At 35.4% G+C, this 20,811-nt stretch overlaps 1 long non-coding RNA gene across 2 annotated transcripts in view; it reads left to right on the top strand.

Annotated features, from left to right (window-relative positions):
- Window positions 1-1,081: 1,081 nt before the first annotated feature.
- LOC103883748 overlaps window positions 1,082-20,811 on the top strand; it is a 33,144-nt gene continuing 13,414 nt past the window's right edge. For both annotated transcript variants that reach the window (XR_001901864.3, XR_001901865.3), the window contains exons 1-2: window positions 1,082-2,220; window positions 9,666-10,354. This is a non-coding gene — a long non-coding RNA (uncharacterized LOC103883748). The remainder of the gene's footprint in view (window positions 2,221-9,665; window positions 10,355-20,811) is intronic.

Raw genomic sequence — 20,811 nt, forward strand, 5'->3', positions numbered from 1 at the left:
TTCACCCCTTTACCTTAAGTTTATGTGAGTCTTTATGTGTCAGGCTTGTCTCTTGAAGACAGGAGATACTTGGTTGATGATGGCTTATCCATTCTGTCGTTCTATATCTTTTAAGTGGAGTATTTAGGCCATTTACATTAACCATTAGTATTGAGATGCATTGTGTTATCTGTTGCCTGAATACCTTGTCCTTTTTAATTGTATTGTTGTTTTACAGGCCCTGTGAGATTTATGCTTTAGGAAGGTTCAATTTTGGTGTATTTCTGAAGTTTATTTATTTATTTATTTAACATTTAGAACTTCTTTTAGTAGTTCTTTTAATGCTAGCTTGGTAGTGGCAGATTCTCTCAGGATTTGTCTGAAAATACTTTTTCTTTCTTTCATTTATGAAGGTTAGTTTTGCTAGATACAAAATTCTTTGCTGTTAACTATTTTGTTTAAAGAGGCTATGTGTAAGACCCCAATCCCTTATAGCTTTTGGGATTTCTGCTGACAAATCTGTTGTTAATCTGGTAGGTTTTCCTTTATAAGTTACCTGAGGCTTTCACCTCACAGCTCTTAAGATTCTTTTCTTCATCTAGATTTTAGATAACCTGATGACTATGTGCCTAGGTGATTATCTTTTTGTAATGAATTTCTCAGTTGTTCTTTGAATTTCTTGTATTTGGATATGTAGATCTCTAGCAAGGCTAGGGAAGTTTTTCATGATTATTTTCTCATATAAGTTTTCCAAACTTTTTGATGGCTCTTCTTCCTTGGCAACACAAATTATTCTTAGGTTCGGTTGCTTAACAGAATCCCAAACTTCATGGAGGCTTTGTTCATTTATTTTAAATTTTTTTCTTTGTCTTTGTCTGATTGGGTTAATTCCAAAGTCTTGTCTTAGAGGTCTGAAGGTTTTTTTCTACTTGTTCAATTCTTCTGTCAAAACTTTCCAGAGTATTTTACATTTCTCTAATTGTGTGTTTTACTTCCAGAAGATGTGATTGCTTTTTATTTATGCTATATTTTTCTCTGGAGAATTTTTCGTCCATTTTTTTTTTTTTTAATTTCTTTAAGTTGGTTTTCACCTTTCTCTGGTGGCTCCTTGAATAGCTTGATAATCGACCTTCTGAATTCTTTTTCTGGCAATTCAGAGATTTATTATTGGTTTGGATCCATCACTGGTGAGCTAGTGGAATCTTTTGGGAGTGGTTGAAGAATCTTGTTCTGTCATATTACCAGTATTGTTTAACTAGTTCTCATTTGGGTAGACTATGTCAGAGGAAAGATCTGTGGCTCAAGGGATGTTGTTCAGGTAATTTTATCCATGGGATGATCCCTTGATGTGGTACTGTCCCCCTTTCCCTAGTGATGTGGCTTCCTGAGAGCTGGACTGCAGTGATTGTTATTGGTCTTCTGGGTTTAGCCATCCAGCAGAGCTACTAGGCTCTTGGCTGGTACTGAGGAGTGTCTGCAAAGAGTCCTGTGATATGATGCCTCTTCAGGTCTCTCAGCCATGGATACCAGCACCTGCTCTGGTGGAGGTAGCAGCAGAGTGAACCGGACTCAGGGTGATTCCTTGGTTTTCTGGAATCCTGTGAAGCAGTGAAGTTGTCATGTGAACAGACTCAGGACCACTGGTTAGCCAGGATGTTACACGTGGTGAAATTAGATGTTTTCTCTTTTTTTGGAGTAGGGTTTGTTCTTTTACGAGTTTTGTAACGACTTGAGTTGATTGGTCTCCAGCCAGGAGGTGGCACTTTCAAGAAAGCATGAGCTGTGGTAGTATAGGGGGTATACAAACTTGCCCTAAGGTCACCTGGATAAGTATTCGCGTTTCTCATGTGATAGGTGAGGTCATAGAGCTCCCAGGAGATTATGTCTTTTGTCTTTGGCTACCTGGGCAGGTAAAGAAAGACCATCAGGTGGGGGCAGTGTTAGGTGTGTCTGAGCTAAGACTCCTTTTGGGCAGGGCTTGCTGCAGCTGCTGTGGGGATGGGAGTGAGTTCTGAGGCCAATGAAGTTGTGTTCCCAGCAGGATTATGACTGCCTCTGTTGCATCATACTGGTTGCTAGGAAAATGTGGGAAAGCTGGCAGAGACGGACCTTACCCTGCTCCCATGCAGCCAGTCTGTCTCACTCCCACCATGCCTCCCCAGTAGCACCAAGTTTACATCCAGACAGCTGATGAGGATGGCTGAGATCTTGCTGCAGGCTACAAGTCTCTCTGCTGAGAAAGTAAGCAGGCCTCTCAGGCCCTGCCCCTTCCTGCCTGCCTGCACTTCCTATTTGCATGCCTGCCCTCACTTCCCCCATGCCAATTCTGCCCTGGAAAATTTGTGCTGGGTCAAACTATTACAAATCTCAGATGGAAGCTTTATTTTACCTGTAGTCTTTCTACTGACAATTCCACTGTCAGTCCTCCCCAAGGATCTCTGTGACATAAAGTCAGGAATGGCTTCCCTAGGCATCCCTGGGGACCAGGAGTGCCTACAGGGCTCTTCCTGCTGCTTTTACTTTTATATTTTGCTCAGCTCTCTAAATTTGTTTCAACCCTACCTATGGTTAAATCCGTCTCCCATGATCTGAATTTTCAGGTTCCCCAGTGAGGATGTGTGTTCAGAAGCGAACTTCCCCCCTGTTTCACACTTTGAGCACTCACAGTTTTTCAACTGTCACACAGAGTTTACAGTGGCAAGTGGCTTCTTTCAAAGGATCTGTGAATTACTTCAGTTTTTCTGATATGTTCCTGCAGTAGTTCTTGGAACAAAAGTTTATGATACAAGCCTTCATGTGCTGTTCTGCCTGTCTGAGTGGGAGCTGCAAGTTAGCCCTGCCTCCCAACCACCATTTTTCCCCTCCAAGAAGTCTACTTTAAATATAAAGCCTTAACTCTGTTGTGTTGGATTAGAATCAGAGTAAATTCATGCTTTGACAGATAGATACATACGTACAATTACATAGATCCATATTTATGTGTGTGTATGCATGGATTAGTATGCATGCAGATATTTGTGAGCTCTGTTCACCGAGAGGGCCTGAAAAAAATGACACAGTTGCCACAAGCATACTGACACCTATATCTTGGCTTCCAAACATTATTCTCCAATATAAATAACCAGATCTCCTTTGTGAAGTGTTTGATACCAGACTATGAGCAGGCAAAACGCAAGATGAAACCTGGAATATTATGTGGCATCAGGAATAAATATATGCACAGTAAAGGATGAGAGCATGTGAAAAAGGCACAGAAGCTATTCTGAAAGAGTATCTATTAGCTAAAGATAGAATAATTTCAACAACACAATAAATCATAAAAGTATTGGATTAAATTCCATAAAATAAATGTCCATGAGATCATAGTGATATCAATAAACTTTTTAATAAATAAATAAATGGGGGATATGGGAGAGTAATTCCTTACAGAAAAATTTCAATGGTTAAATCTAGAATGAATAAGGGAAATATAAAACCATCATTAGAAAACCACCATATTAATTGTTGTAGGCAAGGTCCAGCTATGAATATTAATATTTATGAGTGAAAATTTGAAGAGAAACAGGATGTTTGCACAGTCTCAAAGTATCTCACTCAACATAATTATTAATTACAGACAAATCTAGTAACTGCACAGTAGAGAAACTGAGTTGACATTATTTTAACCAACTGATCAAAGTTAACATCACCAGTGTTATGATATATTAACTTCATGTACTCTTGGTATAGCACTGTTAGAATGGCATAACTCTTCTGTGGTGTACATGTCAAAAATTCACAATCTCAACCTAATCGTGAAAGTACATCAGACAAACCCAAACTGAGGACATCTGTAAAATAATTGGCCAGTTCTCTTTAAAAGCATGACAGCAAGGAAAGACTGAGGAATGTACAAAGATTAAAGGATACTAAGGAGACATGACAACTAAAGACATGACCTGCATCAGATTCTCAAACAGAAAATGATGTTGATAGAGAAGATGGGCAAAACCTGCTAAAGATCTATAGTTTCTTCAGTATGGTTGTACCAATATTAACTCCTCTATTAATTTTCCCACAGTCATGTGGAATGTTAACATTGGGGGATGCTGGGTGAAGGCTGTAAGGCAGCTGTCTGCAAAACTCATGCAATTTTTCTGTAAGTCTGGAATTATTCCAATATTAGAAGTTTAAAGAAATCCCTAAAAAAAGTAGTAAAAATTTCATTAGACTGAAAAGTATAAAAAATAGCATTTACAAAATAATTTAAACTGAGTATTTTTAAGAAGCTTCTTGGAGACTCTGACCTATAGGCAGCTGAGAGCTAACCAGTTAACTATCTGTAACACAAGACTCCTCACCAAAATTACCTTCAATTTCTATTGAACACCAGACAGAATCACTCTAAGAACTAATGGAATTCTACAATAAGCATGAACCTGGCCCGCAACAACATATTCTCCTTCATAATCACCATCCTGTCCTTCAAAATCTCCAAAGTCATATCTCATTATTTCCTGCTTGCTATTCCATGATTTTTGACTTGCTTTTATTGCTACTTTATATACACTATCTTTTTCATCTCACAGTTTATGCTTCACTTCCCACTCCAAATACATAAGCATTGGCTTCGGTTTGACTTCTCGCTCCACTACTTTTCCTCTGCCACAGGTCATACAGTAAGGGAAACTTGAAATGACAATAAAGTATATAAGCTCATACCACTACAAATCAAAGTAGTTATCTTGTGCTATGGTGATTTGGAAATCTGAGAAATTGAGATAAACTTTAAGGTGAAGTTTTAGGCTAAAGAAGAACAAAACAAATAAAAAACAACAAAAAAAGGAGAAAGAAAATGTACAGATGATAAGATTTGGTAATAGCATCAGAGAATGGTACAATCTTCTCATTTCACAAAGGAGTATTTAGAAACCTAGAAACTTTCACAAGGTCACATAGAAACTAGACTCCAAGTCTTTTTACTTCTAAATCGGTTTCCCACTGCCTATCACACACTAGCTCAGTGCGATGAAGAAAATGACCATCGTGTGAGATATCAAGTAGAAAATTAATAATAACTTAAAAAGTAGATTATAAAAAGATTTGAATGTCAGGCTTAAAACTTCGTATTGAATTTTACTCAAGTAATAATTCAGTTTTGTAATCATAGTTTTTAATATCCAAGAATCTCAAACACACTTTTCTCTGGGTCCCAGATTTTTGTATCTCTTAAGTGGCAATAGCAATCAATATCCAGGTATGGTTTATTTTGTATATAGTAAATCTGTATATAAGTTTCCAATGAATGTCAGCCATTATTATTATTATTATTTTATGGTTTCTATAATATTTTAATGTTACCTGTTAATGTTTAATGTTTAATGAAAGGGTAAGTTTTAGTTGTCTTCCATTCTCTATTTCATTCATAAGTTTTATGTTTTACTACTTACTATTTTTTGTGAGTGTTTAAGAAAACATAGGGGTAAAAAGCAAGTTTTATGAGATCAGGGAGGTTGCTTTATTCATGACCCACTATATTGCAGAGAAATAATGGATTTGGGGTAAATTATTAAAAAGTAATGAAAAGCTCCGTGAAAATATGCAAGTCAAATTACAATGTAAGCCTTTCACTTGATTGCTCCAATATATCATAAAAGAAGATGGTACGGCCGGGCGCGGTGGCTCAAGCCTGTAATCCCAGCACTTTGGGAGGCCGAGACGGGTGGATCACGAGGTCAGAAGATCGAGACCATCCTGGCGAACACGGTGAAACCCCGTCTCTACTAAAAAATACAAAAAACTAGCCGGGCGAGATGGCGGGCGCCTGTAGTCCCAGTTACTTGGGAGGCTGAGGCAGGAGAATGGCGTAAACCCGGGAGGCGGAGCTTGCAGTGAGCTGAGATCCGGCCACTGCACTCCAGCCCGGGCGACAGAGCGAGACTCCGTCTCACAAAAAAAAAAAAAAAAAAAAAGAAGATGGTACACTGATGAAATTTAGAAGAGACAAAGCAAAAGTTTTCAGGGAAGGCCTTCATATCATCATTTGTCGGGTATGAGGATAAGTATGCAATGACAAATTTTTAGAGATAAGGTAATTGAGTGTAAGAAACTGATAGGCAAACACTAAGTTTATGTTAATATAGCACACTCAACTTAGTTATGACTTTTGGAAAAGTCTTCAAATGAATTTATGCTCAGTGCCTCTTTGGCAATGTTGTCACACATGTTCAAGTCAATAACTTAACCAGAACTTATTGAATGCCTACCACTTGTAAAACAACTGAATTAAATGGTTTTGTTATGGACTGAAAGTGTCACCCAAAATTCATATATTAGAAAAGGTATCCCCAATGCAACACTTTTGGGAGGTGGGGCCTTTGGGAAGTGCTTTGGTGATGAAGGTTCCATCCTCAGAAATGGAGTAATGCCATTATAAAAAGGGCTTGGAGGAGTGGGTTTGCTCTCCTCTGCCCTTCTACCATGTGAGGACAGAGCACGAAAGCACTCATTAGATACCAGTGCCTTGGTATACTTCCTAGCCTTCAGAACTGTGAGAAATAAATTTCTGTTACTTATAAATTACCCAGTCTGTGGCAATTTATTATAATAGGATAAACAGACTAAGACAGGTCTCTACTAAGGAAATTCAACTTGACACAAGTTGTGAGGATAAAAAAGATGGGCATCCTATGTTTAAAGTAATATATATAGACACACAGTTTTATCATACCTATATGTACTCATGGGCCCAAAGAAGGTATTAAGATTTGTTTGTAAAGAGGTATTCAGCTGTATGTTAATACCATTTTGATTAACTTTGAAGTTAAGGTAACTTTTCAAATGGAGTTTGATAGCAACCATGGAAAAAGAATTAATAACAAATGAACTAAAATATTGTAGTGACAAAATTTAAAATGAATTGCTGCTGTGTTCATGAAAAAAATGTATGATCATTAAATGAATAATTTTCTTCTTCAATCACTAGCACACTAAAATATATTCAAAGTATTTACAGGGAAATACACTGTGAAACGGTTGCTTTAAATATTAAACTAACAAGTCTTTTAATTTACCTGCTTTGAGTGTCAAAATTTATGTTTATTAACCTGTGGTCACTAAGAATAAACAGGCTTTCAAGTAAATTGTTTTTCACCAAACAGAAAAATAAATCCTTAACAATAGTAATGGATCTTTACTTTCTCATTTATAAATACACTGACAGGAAAAATTGTTTCATCACTGATTAATTACTAAATTAACAAACAGTCATTCTAGAAAGTTACAGATAAAAACAAAATAAACACACAACAGATTAAGCAAAAAGATAACAATGTTCACTAACATTAATTTCATTTAAAGAAAACGAAATTCTTCCTAGAAGAAAATCATTACTCAGAGTCTTTAATCAAGAGACAAATAATTGACTACTTTTTTTTTCTTTTTCATTCATTAAATAGGAAGTTTTCTAGAGAAGAATCCATTTATATATTAACTCTTTAAACTCTTCAACAATTAATAAATATTTGTTAATACTCCTTTGAAATTACTTCTCTGTAAGGTATTACACTTAAGCATTTCATTAGAATTAGTTTGTAAGAATAGCTAACTGCAGTGATATGTCTGAGTCAATAATACTACCAATGGCTTCAAATTTATTAAAAGTGGACAAAGACTCTATTATGCATGCAGAATAATGCTCTCACATTTGACTTCCTGCTAGCATCTTCTTCTGTTTGATCCTGTCCTTACAAGTCTGTAATCATCAAGTTTCAGGCAGCCAGTTCTTTAATGTGAAAATTGAAATAAGCTGAAAAGATTATTTCCAAAAGCAGGTAACACAGCATTGTGCCCTGCAGTGCTGTATGATACAATTCAGAGAGAGTTGTATTGCCACTTAAATTGTGGACATATGGAATGGGATCAAAACAGGCCAGCAGGCATTGTGGGACAGCTGCCAAGGAAGTCTTACAGAGAAGTGTTTCATTGTCACCTTCACTTCATGGAGATAAAAGGTTAACAACGAGCAAGTGATTCATTCTGTTGATGATTACAGAAAGTAAGATGAGCTTCTAGAGGGAAGCTATAAAAATAGCAAGCAGGAAGTTTTAAGTGACGCATTGCTAATTTGCAGATTTTCTTCCCTCCTAAATTTCATTAGAGATGGCACCATTGTGAGAAATGTGTTGGTATAAGAAGTTACAGGTGACTGAATACAGAACACTGGTTGCTCAACTGCCCTCTGTATTAATGTGCGCTGATGAGCTCGTGCCCTTCAACAGAGAGTCACCAGTTTTGGTCTGGTCATTTTAAATAACACTTAGATGTCAGCACAAAGCTATGAAAGCAGTGAAGGGCTACATGCTGCCAAGAGCAACAATTTTCAGTTGCAGTTTCCTTTAAAACAAATTGTTTACATATAAATGTCAGTACATGTGCTTAGTAAGGTCTCTTAATTTGATTTCTCTTGAACATACTTTTCAGCCCATTGAAACCTCTTTTAAATATGAATCTAAGGGTTATATTTTTCTTAGTAGAAAAAAATTAAAGGTTGCATTTCTAGGCAAAATGGCAGAGTGAAGATGGATCACAAAACTCTTTCTCAATGCCAAAAATAAAAAGCAAGAAATAAAAAAAGAATTTTAATAATGAACAAACAATTCATCAACAACAAATTAGGAATGGTGCAAAATCTTACACATAATCTGTGATATGGCTTAGTGTGACTTCTATTCCTACTCCCAAATCCTAGAAGCAGTGCAGAAGTAGAAAATAATCCCCCTTTATCACTCTAGCACTATTTCAATAGGAACAGATTCAGGGTTGAATAATTATAATGTGGTGACTGTAAGGGTTTCCTTGAAAACATAATGGTCCTAAGTCTTAATTGACATTATAGAATGTAAATCAATCTCTTCAGGACCCAGATAAACCCAGTCTCCAGTTATACAATGCAGAGATATCTCCAAAATCATGGACTTCATCAGCCCTGAAAATGTAATCACATACCTCTGCAGTTAACCTGGGAGTCTATCTCCTGAAATAACCATGTGTTTCCTACAGAGATGAGTTTTATGCCTCTTTTGTTTGGTTTGCTGTACGTATTAGTTTGTTCTCACACCGCTATAAAGAACTTCCCTGAGACTGAGTTATTTATAAAGGAAAGAGGTTTAATTGACTCACAGTTCCACATGGCTGGGGAGGCCTCAGAAAACTTACAATTGTGTCAGAAGGGGAAGCAGGCACATTGTACATGGCAGCATGAGAGAGAGATTGTTCATGTAGGAGGAATTGTAAAATACTTATAATGGCATCAGATCTCATGAGAACTCACTCACTATCACAAGAACAGCATGGGGGAAACTGCGCCCATGATACATTCACCTCCCACCAGGTCTCTCCCTCAATACATGGGGATTATGAGGATTACAATTGAAGATGAGATTAGGGTGGGAACACAAAGTTAAACCATATCATTGAATAAATGAAATGTGAAATTTCATCCTGACATTTTAGACTCCTGTAGGCCGCATACAAATACACTGATTTTTCTTTCATCCCGTATTGATTACAAAAAGATCTGTCTTTGTTGGTAGGCCTTTTATTTCCTCAACTGATAAAATAGCTAATTCTCACTTTGTATTTCCTATATTGACATGATCAACTTTCTTATGAAAATGAATAAATGCTATATTATTCTGATTTTACAGATGAAGAAACAGTCAAGGGAAGGCAAAAACAGTTGCCCCAAATCGTGCAACTAAGGAATGAAGAAAGGACTAGAGATTAAAAACGAATTTTCTGACCTCTGTCACCAAGAATCTCAGAAGATAACAACAACAACAAACATAAGACAAGATCTGGCCATAGTTCAGAGCTCCCGCTTTACCAGGAAGGCAATGTGACATGTGAGGAGAGTCCTCCAGAGGTAGATTACTTAGACAAGAAAGTGGACCTGAAAAGGAAAAATCTAAAACAGAGAGTAGATTCTTCAAGTAAGAATGCCAAAGACTGCTGAGATTTTTCTACTCACTATCTTTACCCTCAGGCTCCCAAAAAGTAGATAGAACACAATCCTCAATCCCTAGCTTAGTTAGGAAGACAAGAGAACAAAAAGTAGAGAGCATATCACTGAGACTTTATCATCATTAAATCAGACAAAATGAGTGAATGAATCTTTCCCATGAAGTATGAGCAAAATGAAGAAAAAAAAAAAAAAAAGACATCGAAACCACACTTACCAAAACAATTTGAGAAAAGAATATATAACATGCAAAAGACCTGTCAAGAAGCCATTGTAAAAGAAAACAGTCACAAAAATGGGAAAGTGGAATCCTGTGTAGATATTTATTCTAGATAAGCACTTACAATATCAATGAATTTTATGAAGACCTCATAGGTGAGTTAATTAGGTAATAGAAAGCAATGAAAATGGAAACCATTGAGTTAATCAGTGTAACCTTACAAAAATAATAAGTAAATGTAAATTGACAAAATATACTGATTATAGACAAAGTTAAATAATTTCTGGAAAAAGAAATATGAAATAATTACAATAAATAAGTTTAAAAGGGTAAAAATGATCCAACATAAAGATTATTGTTCCTAAATTTGAGAAACCAAAAAATAGATCATAAAAACTCCAGAATCACTGAATCATATTTAGAAAATAAAAATTTCTGTAAAATGAGGGGAAAAAAGCTGAAAGTATGAATCAAATAGGCTCACTGCTAATAGGTAACTCTAATATAGCTAATGCTAACTGCTATAATGCTAATATAGAAAGATACACACTGACACATGCTTTCTTTAAATTATTGGATTCCAGTGATTAAAAAAATTATTCATAAATTCAGGCAGGAAAATATAAGTTACATAGAAAATAAAAATAAATTAGAATAAGTTGCTTAAGTCTTTGATATACCAAAGTTGAGTAACAAAAGTCATTAAAACAGTATCTACAAAATTCTGAGAGAATACAACTCTACTTCGTCTTCTTTTTTTTAGCCCCTAAATGTGTATAGGTCTTGCTTTGTGTATAGGTCCACAATTTGTTTTCTAAAAGGAATATTCTGTAATTCAAAATTTGCTAGATTCCAGAAAGATTATATGATATAATCTTATGACATACAATTATATTGTGCCTGTATTGTTATTACATAAGCTTGTCAGCAGGCTAAGATCACATAATGACTTATCACATGCATTAATGTTTCTTCAGAAAAATTTATTAATATTCACACCTAAGAGAGTAAATATAGATTAGAAATAGGTTTTCATCAGCTTATGTCAGAATTTGCTGCCAAATAATATTGGTTCAAAATTTTAGAAACACAAACACAAACACACCTTTTAATTTTCTAACTTTTTGAATTTCAGAATTATTAATAAGGACAACAGATATAAATGTCTCAACCTCAAACCTCAGGCCCTGTAAACTGTGTTTAAAAAATTACAAAAGGCAAAATACAACCAATAAAAAATGAATTAAATAATTCATGAAAGAAAAAGACAACTATGGTAAAAGAACTAGAGGAAAACATAAAATACATTAGAATATAAAAATAGAATTATAGAAATGGGATGATACATTTTATAGGCCATAATTATATAAAAATTACAATTATTTAACTGTATAACTGTGAGACAGGTAAAACTCTGGAAGAAAAGAAGGAAAGATGAAAGGAAGGAAAGAAAATAAAGGAACTCAAACTTACCATTGTAATGTAAAATAAAATAAAATTGTAGGAATAGTGAAAACACATTAGCAATCAAAATAATGTAAATATGCTCATGTGAACGTATTAAGTTTTACTATTAAAAGAGAAACATACCTGATGTAAATGACAAGTTGATGGGTAAAAGAGAAATATACCTGATGTAAATGAGTATACCTGATGTAAATGACGAGTTGATGGGTGCTGACGAGTTGATGGGTGTATCACACCAACACGGCACAAGTATACATATGTAACAAACCTGCACGTTATGCACATGTACCCTAGAACTTAAAGTATAATAATAAAAAAATTTTTTAAAAAAAATTACTAAAACTTGGAATAGCTTTTTCAAATGCCAAAGCAGATTTATTAAAAAAAAAAAAAAAAAGAGAAACATTTTCACATTGGTTTGGAAAAATACCCTGCTATATGTTATTAGCAAGACAAAACATCTAATAAGACCAAGACACAATCTACAAGTGCAACTATACATAAACTACATCACTACATTCATAATATACATCAACAGAGTGAGACTAATCATCTAGGATTTTCAAAAAGATATAACAGGAAAAAGGTAATGAGAAGTTATTCATGTTTCAGAAAATTAAAAGATAGAAAAATAAACTTCAAGACCAAATGTGTTAAAGTAAATACAGCATAATATATCACCCAGATAAAAGTTAATTATCTGTTTCTGTCTGTTTATGTATTTACCACCCATATACATTTTACTTTTCTAGTTATTCATAGAGAGTGTCTGGAGTGATGTTCACCTAATGTTAACTTATGCTTATTTACAAGTAGTAGAATATTTCACGTTGATTCACAAAGATCTGGTAAAGCAAATCTTTATATAACCTAACAAAGCATCACCTAAAACACAGCTTAAATATTTAAAGCAAAAACTGAATGAAACAAGAGGTGAAATTTTATGATTCAAAATAATAGAAGATTTAAAAATATTATTTCAGGAAATCATGATGATGAGACAGAACTTAAGTTACAATGCATAGATATAGAAGTAAAAGTAGAGCCAGATGGAGATACAGAGATACATATTTCCTTATACCTTATAAGCCTTAAATATAGAGTATACATTGTTTTAAAATTCACTTGAGCTATTCACTAAATGTGACCACTTAGTACACAAGAAAAAAATTTCTAAAATTTTCAAAATGCAAAATTCACAAAAATCACATTTACTTCCCACAAACCATACATTTAGAAATAAAAGGAAATTTTTAAAAACTTTATTCACTCGAAAAATTTTAAATTCTCTTTTAAATAGCTCTTGTGTTCAAGAGTCAATCAAAGTAGAAGTTAAAATTGAAAACAAATTTCTATGACTTCCCTACATATTGAATCCAATAAACACAGGGAAAAAAGGTAAAGCTAGAGCATCAGTATATTGGTGGAAATGCAAGAATGCTTTAAAATAATTGAACAAAAATTTCTCACTTAATAAACTAGGAAAATATCAATGAAAGAAACACAAAGATGGTATAATACAAGCTGTAAATAAAAATGTGGACAGAAATTAATGAATCAGAAAGAATAACTTATTAGAGTTGATTAAAAAATAAAAAGCTGATCTTAAATAATATATAAAAATAAATGGTTTGGCAAAGCTTATCAAGAAAAAAAGATACTACTAAGATGCATATACACTATTAAGAATGAGAAGAGCATACATGCTTATAGAACATAATTTTATTTTGTTTTCATTTATTTTTAATTGTACCCTACATGATATGGAATTTTATACCAATAAATTTGAATGTCTAAATGAGAAATAAGATTTTTTAAAATATTCATAAAAGCTCAAGAAAAATTGGAAACTCTGAGCAATAACATAGAAGAAAGTGAAAACATTGCTGCATTCACCTAAAATAGGAGCATTAGCCCGAGGTATTCAACAGTGAGGATTACCAATCAGTCCTTTGCGTTCCAATAAACTGCATTAGAGCAGGAAAAAGGGGAAAATGTCCCCAGTTCATTAAGATCAACATGACTATGGTTCCAAGAATGACATAAAAGCAAAAGTTATAGGCTAATCTCACTTGAAAAGACAGAATATTCTAACTGAACTATGATAAAATAAGAACAGATTCGATCCAGCTATAATACGTGTAATGAAGGAATCATGAACTGTGGGTTTTATATTAGAAATGTAACAATTGTTGAACATCAAAAATTTGTTAATGTAATTAATAAGACTTACAAATAAAAGAGAAAAGTATTTCAAAAAGACTAATAAAGTTTAAAGTACATTTTAAAGAACACACTATTCACTAAGGCTTGGCTAAGGAAAATTCTTTAGCTTGATAAAGGGTACCTAACAAAAGCCTTAGCAGACATAGAAATTAATGCTAAAATTTTAGAATCTTTACCATTACATGCAGAATAGACACTGTTATTATTTGAATTTTTGTGATGAAGGTATATTTTTTGTATAATTAAAATAAATTTTAAAAACCTGATTTATAAAATTATTACAGAGTGGAAAAAGTAAAAAGGCACTGATATTAATATCAGTTGCTTTTCTTTTGGTTAGCATAGTTAGAGTAGGTTAATTATTTCCTTGATTATTAAGAAGAAAAGACTCTAATAACTGCAAGTCAATACTTTTCCATTATTTAAAACAAGCAACATTAAATAATTTAATTTTAAAGTAGCCATATTAAATTTTTATGTTTGAGAAAATTACAAAATTTGAAATAAATGTGTCTACGTTTACCCATTAATAATAAGATATATTTTCTCTACCCTTATGTGCTAATCTCTGGAGGAGAAAAGAAAATGGGGAATATAAGGTAGATTAAAAAATTGAGACATGGAGAGATTGCACAATATGCATGAAGACATACAGCTAGCAAATGCCAAAGCTAGTGTTGGCCTCAAAGCTCATTCATTCACAAAGTTAAGACTCTTGTGCTTGTTACTAACTCTTTATGTTGTTACAAAAGTAATTTTACCTTTTTTTTTTTAAATTTCCTTTTGTTTTATTTCTAATTTCCAAAGGAGTGTGTGTTAATAGATTAATGTAGATGTTCTTTATTTATATTCTAAATCTCTGATACATCATTTTTTACTAAGAATGTCCTTCAACCAAATAATGAATATCAATATACTTTTGTGAAGTGTATGTTCTTTTTTTCCTCATCCAACTTGTTTTATCTTGGCTGGTTGTTTTTAATTGTGAAAACCATCATAACTAATGTATAATTCCCTTCTTCTTAGTCTGAAGTAATTTTGGTTCTTATAAAGTATTTATCCTGAAATGTGAAGGTTTCCATTTACTGCTCTAGAGAATATAACCTTTTAATAGGAACATAGAAACATAATGAGTTCTAGTCTCCTGGGCTCCTCACCTACTCTGAAAACAGAATGTTATAATTTAATATCCCTGCAAACCTTCCATTACATAAATGAGGACTTCTCTCCTTTCCATCTGTGTGAACTAAGACCCTAAGCAAGTGTTCTAGGCCTTATGAACCCTATAGGGAGGGAGAGTGATGGGAGACCGAAAGTCTTCCATCCCAGAAATAGTTAGGTCTTCTGGTGAAGTGTGGCCCCTGATCTAGGTCACACCAGGAGAGCAAGTATATAGCAGCTTCAGTCACAGTGTCCAGGCAGCTGGAGGTAGAGGCTGTCTCCTGGCAGCTCTATTTTGCTGACATAAAACAGGCTGGAATGGAGAAAATAAGCCTCTTTAAGATGAATGCTGGCTTTCTCCATTTTTCTGTTCATAGTTTTATTAGCACCAGCAATCTGATGTTCTTTTGATATGATGGCCACGGACTAGATTCAATTTTTTTTTTCCAACCTAGAAGCTTAAAAAGTGATGGATTGATAACCTCACTCAAGGCTGGGTCCAGTGGCTCACACCTGTAATCCCAGAACTTTGGAAGGCCCAGGTGGGTGGATCACCTGAGGTCAGGAGTTCTAGACCAGCCTGGACAACGTGGTGAAACCCTGTCTCTACTAAAAATACAAAAATTAGCCGGGTGTGTGGCGGGCACCTATAATCCCAGCTACTTCGGAGTCTGAGGCAGGAGAATCACCTGAACCTGGGAGGCAGAGGTTGCAGTGAGCCGAGATCCCACCACTGCACTCCAGCCCAAGCGACAGAGTGAGACTCCATCTCAAAAAAAGAAAGAAAAAGAAAAAGAAAGAAAACAAACAAACAAACCAAAAGAAAACCTCACTCATGTGTTTCCTTTTTACCAGTTTCTATTTAATGGCTAAGAAGAGTTAAAATTGATAATCCACAACTGATTGTTTCTTTCAGACACAGTATTGTTCTCAGTGGTTCAAAACAGTAGAAAAGTAACTCACCAGCTCATCATCATTGTTTCTTCCCATTGATGTTTATTATTTCTCAGCCAAAGAAAACAATTAAAAACCAGAAAGATTCACATGCACAGATTTGCACTATATTTTATTTCTGCTTCCCCATGCAAAAATAAATGGCTTAGAATTCTCTAGGCAAAAATGGAGATATAAAACTATTTTTTCCAACTACTTTGTTCCTATGCCAAGAGGACTTGTACATTGTCCTCCTTGCATTTATGGGCTGCTACATTAGGAAGATAATGCCTGTGAAATTTCAAACTCACAATCAATTCTCTACTACTAGGGTGCACATTGCATTTGGAGCTTCATCTGTTTTTAACTTCAATAGTAGTTATTCTTCATCTTATCGATCCAGCATAAAATGTAACTTAGTCTTAATTGGCTTAAATGAAACATAACTGAGAAAGTCAATCAGGTGTAAGGTATTATATATAATTCATTCAAAATCCTTCAAACATACGGGGTCTCCTCATTGTCTAGTAAATTCAGTGTTTCTGTCAGGATTCAGTTGCCTGACACATAAATGTCTCTATCTCAAATTTACTTAAGATGAAGAATTGGGTGCTTACAAAATGGTTGAACAGATTACAGGCAGGGCCTTGAGAAATAATCTCCATAACAACACTAGCAAATTGACTAACCAGGGGAGTCTGCCTACTCAGGATAATGGGGAATTGGGATATGCCCATAGAACACATCACCTAGCAATGAAACCATTGCTATCCTCTCCTTGGCATACTGTTGGCTGCTTGGCATCCATGAAGTAAGAACCTGGAAAGATGAACATGATTGCAAAAAAAAAAAAAAAAAAAAAAAAAATTCTAATTTCCAATTTCACTCAAGTCTATCAAATTGGTAGAATGTAATTTTCAATGAGAATCCTAGCTACATAGCAGTATAGGAAACATGATATCTAACTTTGCAGCCTCTGTAGCCCAGGAAGGCAGAATAGAGAAAGGCTATTGAAGAGACTGAGAGCTAGTACTCTCTTGTACTACATAATTCAAACTCCTCCAAGTCTGATCTTTAAGGCTCTTTGTGGTCTTGCCTCAACCAGTCTTTCCTACTTTATCTCCTGTCCACAATATCCTTTACATGACTCACATGTCAGACAGACAATTCCTGTATAAGGTTTTCTGAATATGCTGCAAAGTGCCCTAATTTTGTGCTCTTGATTACCATTTTTCCCTTTCATCTGTTCAAATCCTACCCTTTATCACAGCAAAAGTCTCCCCCTCATTTCAATGTTAAAATCTTATCACCCCTAGATTATTGACCTTTGAAATCAAAGTCTCTTTCTGATAGTCTTAGAATCCCTTACTATAATTTTTACACAATGTCATGAACAAAAGAATGCAGTAAACATCTGAAAAAAATAAGATGGAGGCAATTTGACAATTTTACACCATTAGTTTCAATCACATGGACTTTATGGAATGTGAACTTTACTATAAATAAAGAAATGCAACTCCTAGGAAATTAATTTTCAAAGCTTCTTTAAGGCTCAGGACCTTTAATTCAAACCAAAAATTTACCTGGATGACTACTGGGCTTTAAAAAATGTATCAATTTCTTCTAGATTTTCTAGTTTATTTGCATAGAGGTGCTTATAGTATTCTTGGATGGTAGTTTATATTTCTGTGGGATCAGTGGTGATAGCCCCTATATCTTTTTTATTGCATCTATTTGATTCTTCTATCTTTTCTTCTTTATTAGTCTGGCTAGCAGTCTGTCTATTTTGTTGATCTTTTCAAAAAACCAGCTGCTGGATTCATGGATTTTTTGAAAGATTTCTCCTGTCTCTATATCCTTCAGTTCTGCTCTGATCTTAATTATTTCTTGTCTTCTTCTAGCTTTTGAGTTTGTTTGCTGTTGCTTCTATAGTTCTTTTAATTTTTATGTTAGAGTGTCAATTTTAGATCTTTCCTCCTTTCTCTTGTGGGCATTTAGGGCTATAAATTTCCCTCTACTCACTGCTTTAAATGTGACCCAGAGATTCCAGTACGTTGTGTCTTTATTCTCATTGTTTCCAAAGAAGGTCTTTATTTCTGCCTTCATTTTGTTATTTACCCAGTAGTCATTCAGGAGCAGATTGCTCAGTTTCCATGTAGTTGTGTGATTTTGAGTGAGTTTCTTAATGCTGAGTTCTAATTGAATTGCACTGTGGTCTGAGAGATTGTTTGTTATGATTTCAGTTCTTTTGCATTTGCTAAGGAGTATTTTATTTGCAATTATGTGATCAATTATAGAATAAGTGCAATGTGGTGCTGAGAGGAATGTATATTCTGTTGATTTAGGGTAGAGATTTCTGTAGATGTCTATTAGGTCTGTTTAGTCCAGAGCTGAATTCAAGTCCTGAATATCCTTCTTAATTTGCTGTCTCATTGATCTCTCTAATATTGACAGTGGGATATTAAAGTCTCCTACTATTATTGTGTGGGAGTCTAAGTATCTTTGTAGGTCTCTGAGAACTTGCTTTTTGAATCTGGGTACTCCTGTATTGGGTGCATGTATATTTAGGATAGTTAGCTCTTCTTGTTGCGTTGATCCTTTTATCAGAGACTAGGATCACAACCCCTGCTTTTTTTTTTTTTTTTTGCTTTCTATTTGCTTGGTAAATATTCCTCCATCCCTTTGTTTTGAGCCTGTGTATGTCTTTGCACATGACATTGGTCTCTTGAATATAGCACGCTGATGGGTCTCGACTCTTTATCCAATTTGCCAGTCTGTACCTTTTAATTGGGGCATTTAGCCCATTTACATTGAAGGTTAATATTGCTATGTGTGAATTTGATCCTGCCATTGTGATGCTAGCTGGTCATTTTGCCCGTTAGTTGATGCGCTTTCTTCATAGTGTCAATGGTCTTTACAATTTGGTATGTTTTTGCAGTGGCTGGTACCATTTGTCCTTTCCACATGTAGTGCTTCCTTCAGGAGCTCTAAAAGGCAGGCCTGGTGGTGACAAAATCCCTCAGTATTTGCTTGTCTGTAAAGGATTTTATTTCTCCTTTGCTAATGAAGCTTAGTTTGGCTGGATATGAAATTCTGAGTTTAAAATTCTTTTCTTTAAGAGAGTTGAATATTGGCCCCAACTCTCTTCTGGCTTATAGGGTTTCTGCAGAGAGATTCACTGTTAGTCTGATGGGCTTCCCTTTGTGGGTAGCCTGACATTACTCTCTGGCTGCCCTTAACAATTTTTCCTTCATTTTGACCTTGGTGAATCTGACAATTTTGTGTCCTGGGGAAGCTCTTCTCGAGGAGTATCTTTGTGGTGTTCTCTGTATTTCCTGAATTTGAATGTTGGCCTGTCTTGCTAGGTTGGGGAAGTTCTCCTAGATAATATCCTGAAGAGTGTTTTCCAACTTGGTTCCATTCTCCCTGTCACTTTCAGGTATACCAATCAAACATAAGTTTGGTCTTTTCACATAGTCCCATATTTCTTGGAGGCTTTGTTCATTCCTTTTCATTCTTTTTTCTGTAATCTCACCTTCACACTTTATTTCATTAAGTTGATCTTCAGTCTCTGATATCCTTTCTTCCATTTGATCGATTTGGCTATTGATACTTGTATATGCTTCACGAAGTTCTTGTGCTGTGTTTTTCAGCTCCATTAGGTCATTTATGTTCTTCTCTAAACTGGTTATTCTAGTTATCAATTCCTCTAACCTTTTTTCAAGGTTCTTAGCTCCCTTGCATTGGGTTAGAACATGCTTCTTTAGCTCAGAGGAGTTTATTACCCATCCTCGGAAGCCTATTTCTGTCAATTTGTCAAACTCATTCTCCATCCAATTTTGTTCCCTTGCTGGCAAGAAGTTGTGATCCTTTGGCGGAGAAGAGGTATTTTGGTTTTTGGAATTTTCAGCCTTGCTGCACTTGTTTTTCCTCATCTTTGTGGATTTATCTACCTTCAGTCTTTGATGCTGGTGACCTTCAGATGGAGTTTCTGTGTGGATGTCCTTTTTATTGATGTTGATGCTAATCCTTTCTGTTTGTTAGTTTTCCTTCTAACAGTCAGGCCCCTCTTCTGTAGGTCTGCTGGAGTTTGCTGGGTGTTCACTCCAGACCCTGTTTGCCTGGGTATCATCAGCAGAGGCTTCAAAACAGCAAAGATTGCTTCCTGTTCCTTCCACTGTAAGCTTCATCCTTGAGAGGCACCCACCAGATGCCAGCTGGAGCTATCCTGTATGAGGTGTCTGTCGACCCTTGCCGGGAGGTATCTCCTTCTCAGGATGCACGGGAGTCAGGGACTCACTTGAGGAGGCAGTCTGTCTCTTAGCAGAGCTGGAGCCCTGTGCGAGGAGATCTGCTGCTCTCTTCAGAGCTGGCAGGCAGGAACGTTTAAGTCTGCTGAAGCTGCACCAACCACCCCTTCCCTGAGGCGCTCTGTCCCAGGGAGATGGGAGTTTTACCTATAAACCCCTGACTGGAGCTGCTGCCTTTCTTTTAGAGATGCCCTGCCCAGAGAGGAGGAATACAGAGAGGCAGTCTGGCTACAGTGGTTTTGCTGAGCTGTGGTGGACTCCACCAGTCCAAACTTCCTGTCAGCCTAGTTTACACCATGAGGGGAAAACAGCCTACTCAAGCCTCAGTCATAGTGGATGCCCCTCCCCCAACCAAGCTGGAGTATTGGAAAGGAAATATAATGCCAGGTCATCATTACCTCACCAAGGAAACATTCAGAGTCTCCCCAATCCGATTCTCCAAGTCTATGTTAATTAGTTCTTTTTGTTTCTGGTAGTGTTCTGAATATTTTAATAATTTGTAAATATTAAATAGT

The sequence above is a fragment of the Papio anubis genome, chromosome 6, assembly GCF_008728515.1.
Source record: "Papio anubis isolate 15944 chromosome 6, Panubis1.0, whole genome shotgun sequence".
NCBI classification, from domain to species: Eukaryota; Metazoa; Chordata; class Mammalia; order Primates; family Cercopithecidae; genus Papio; species Papio anubis.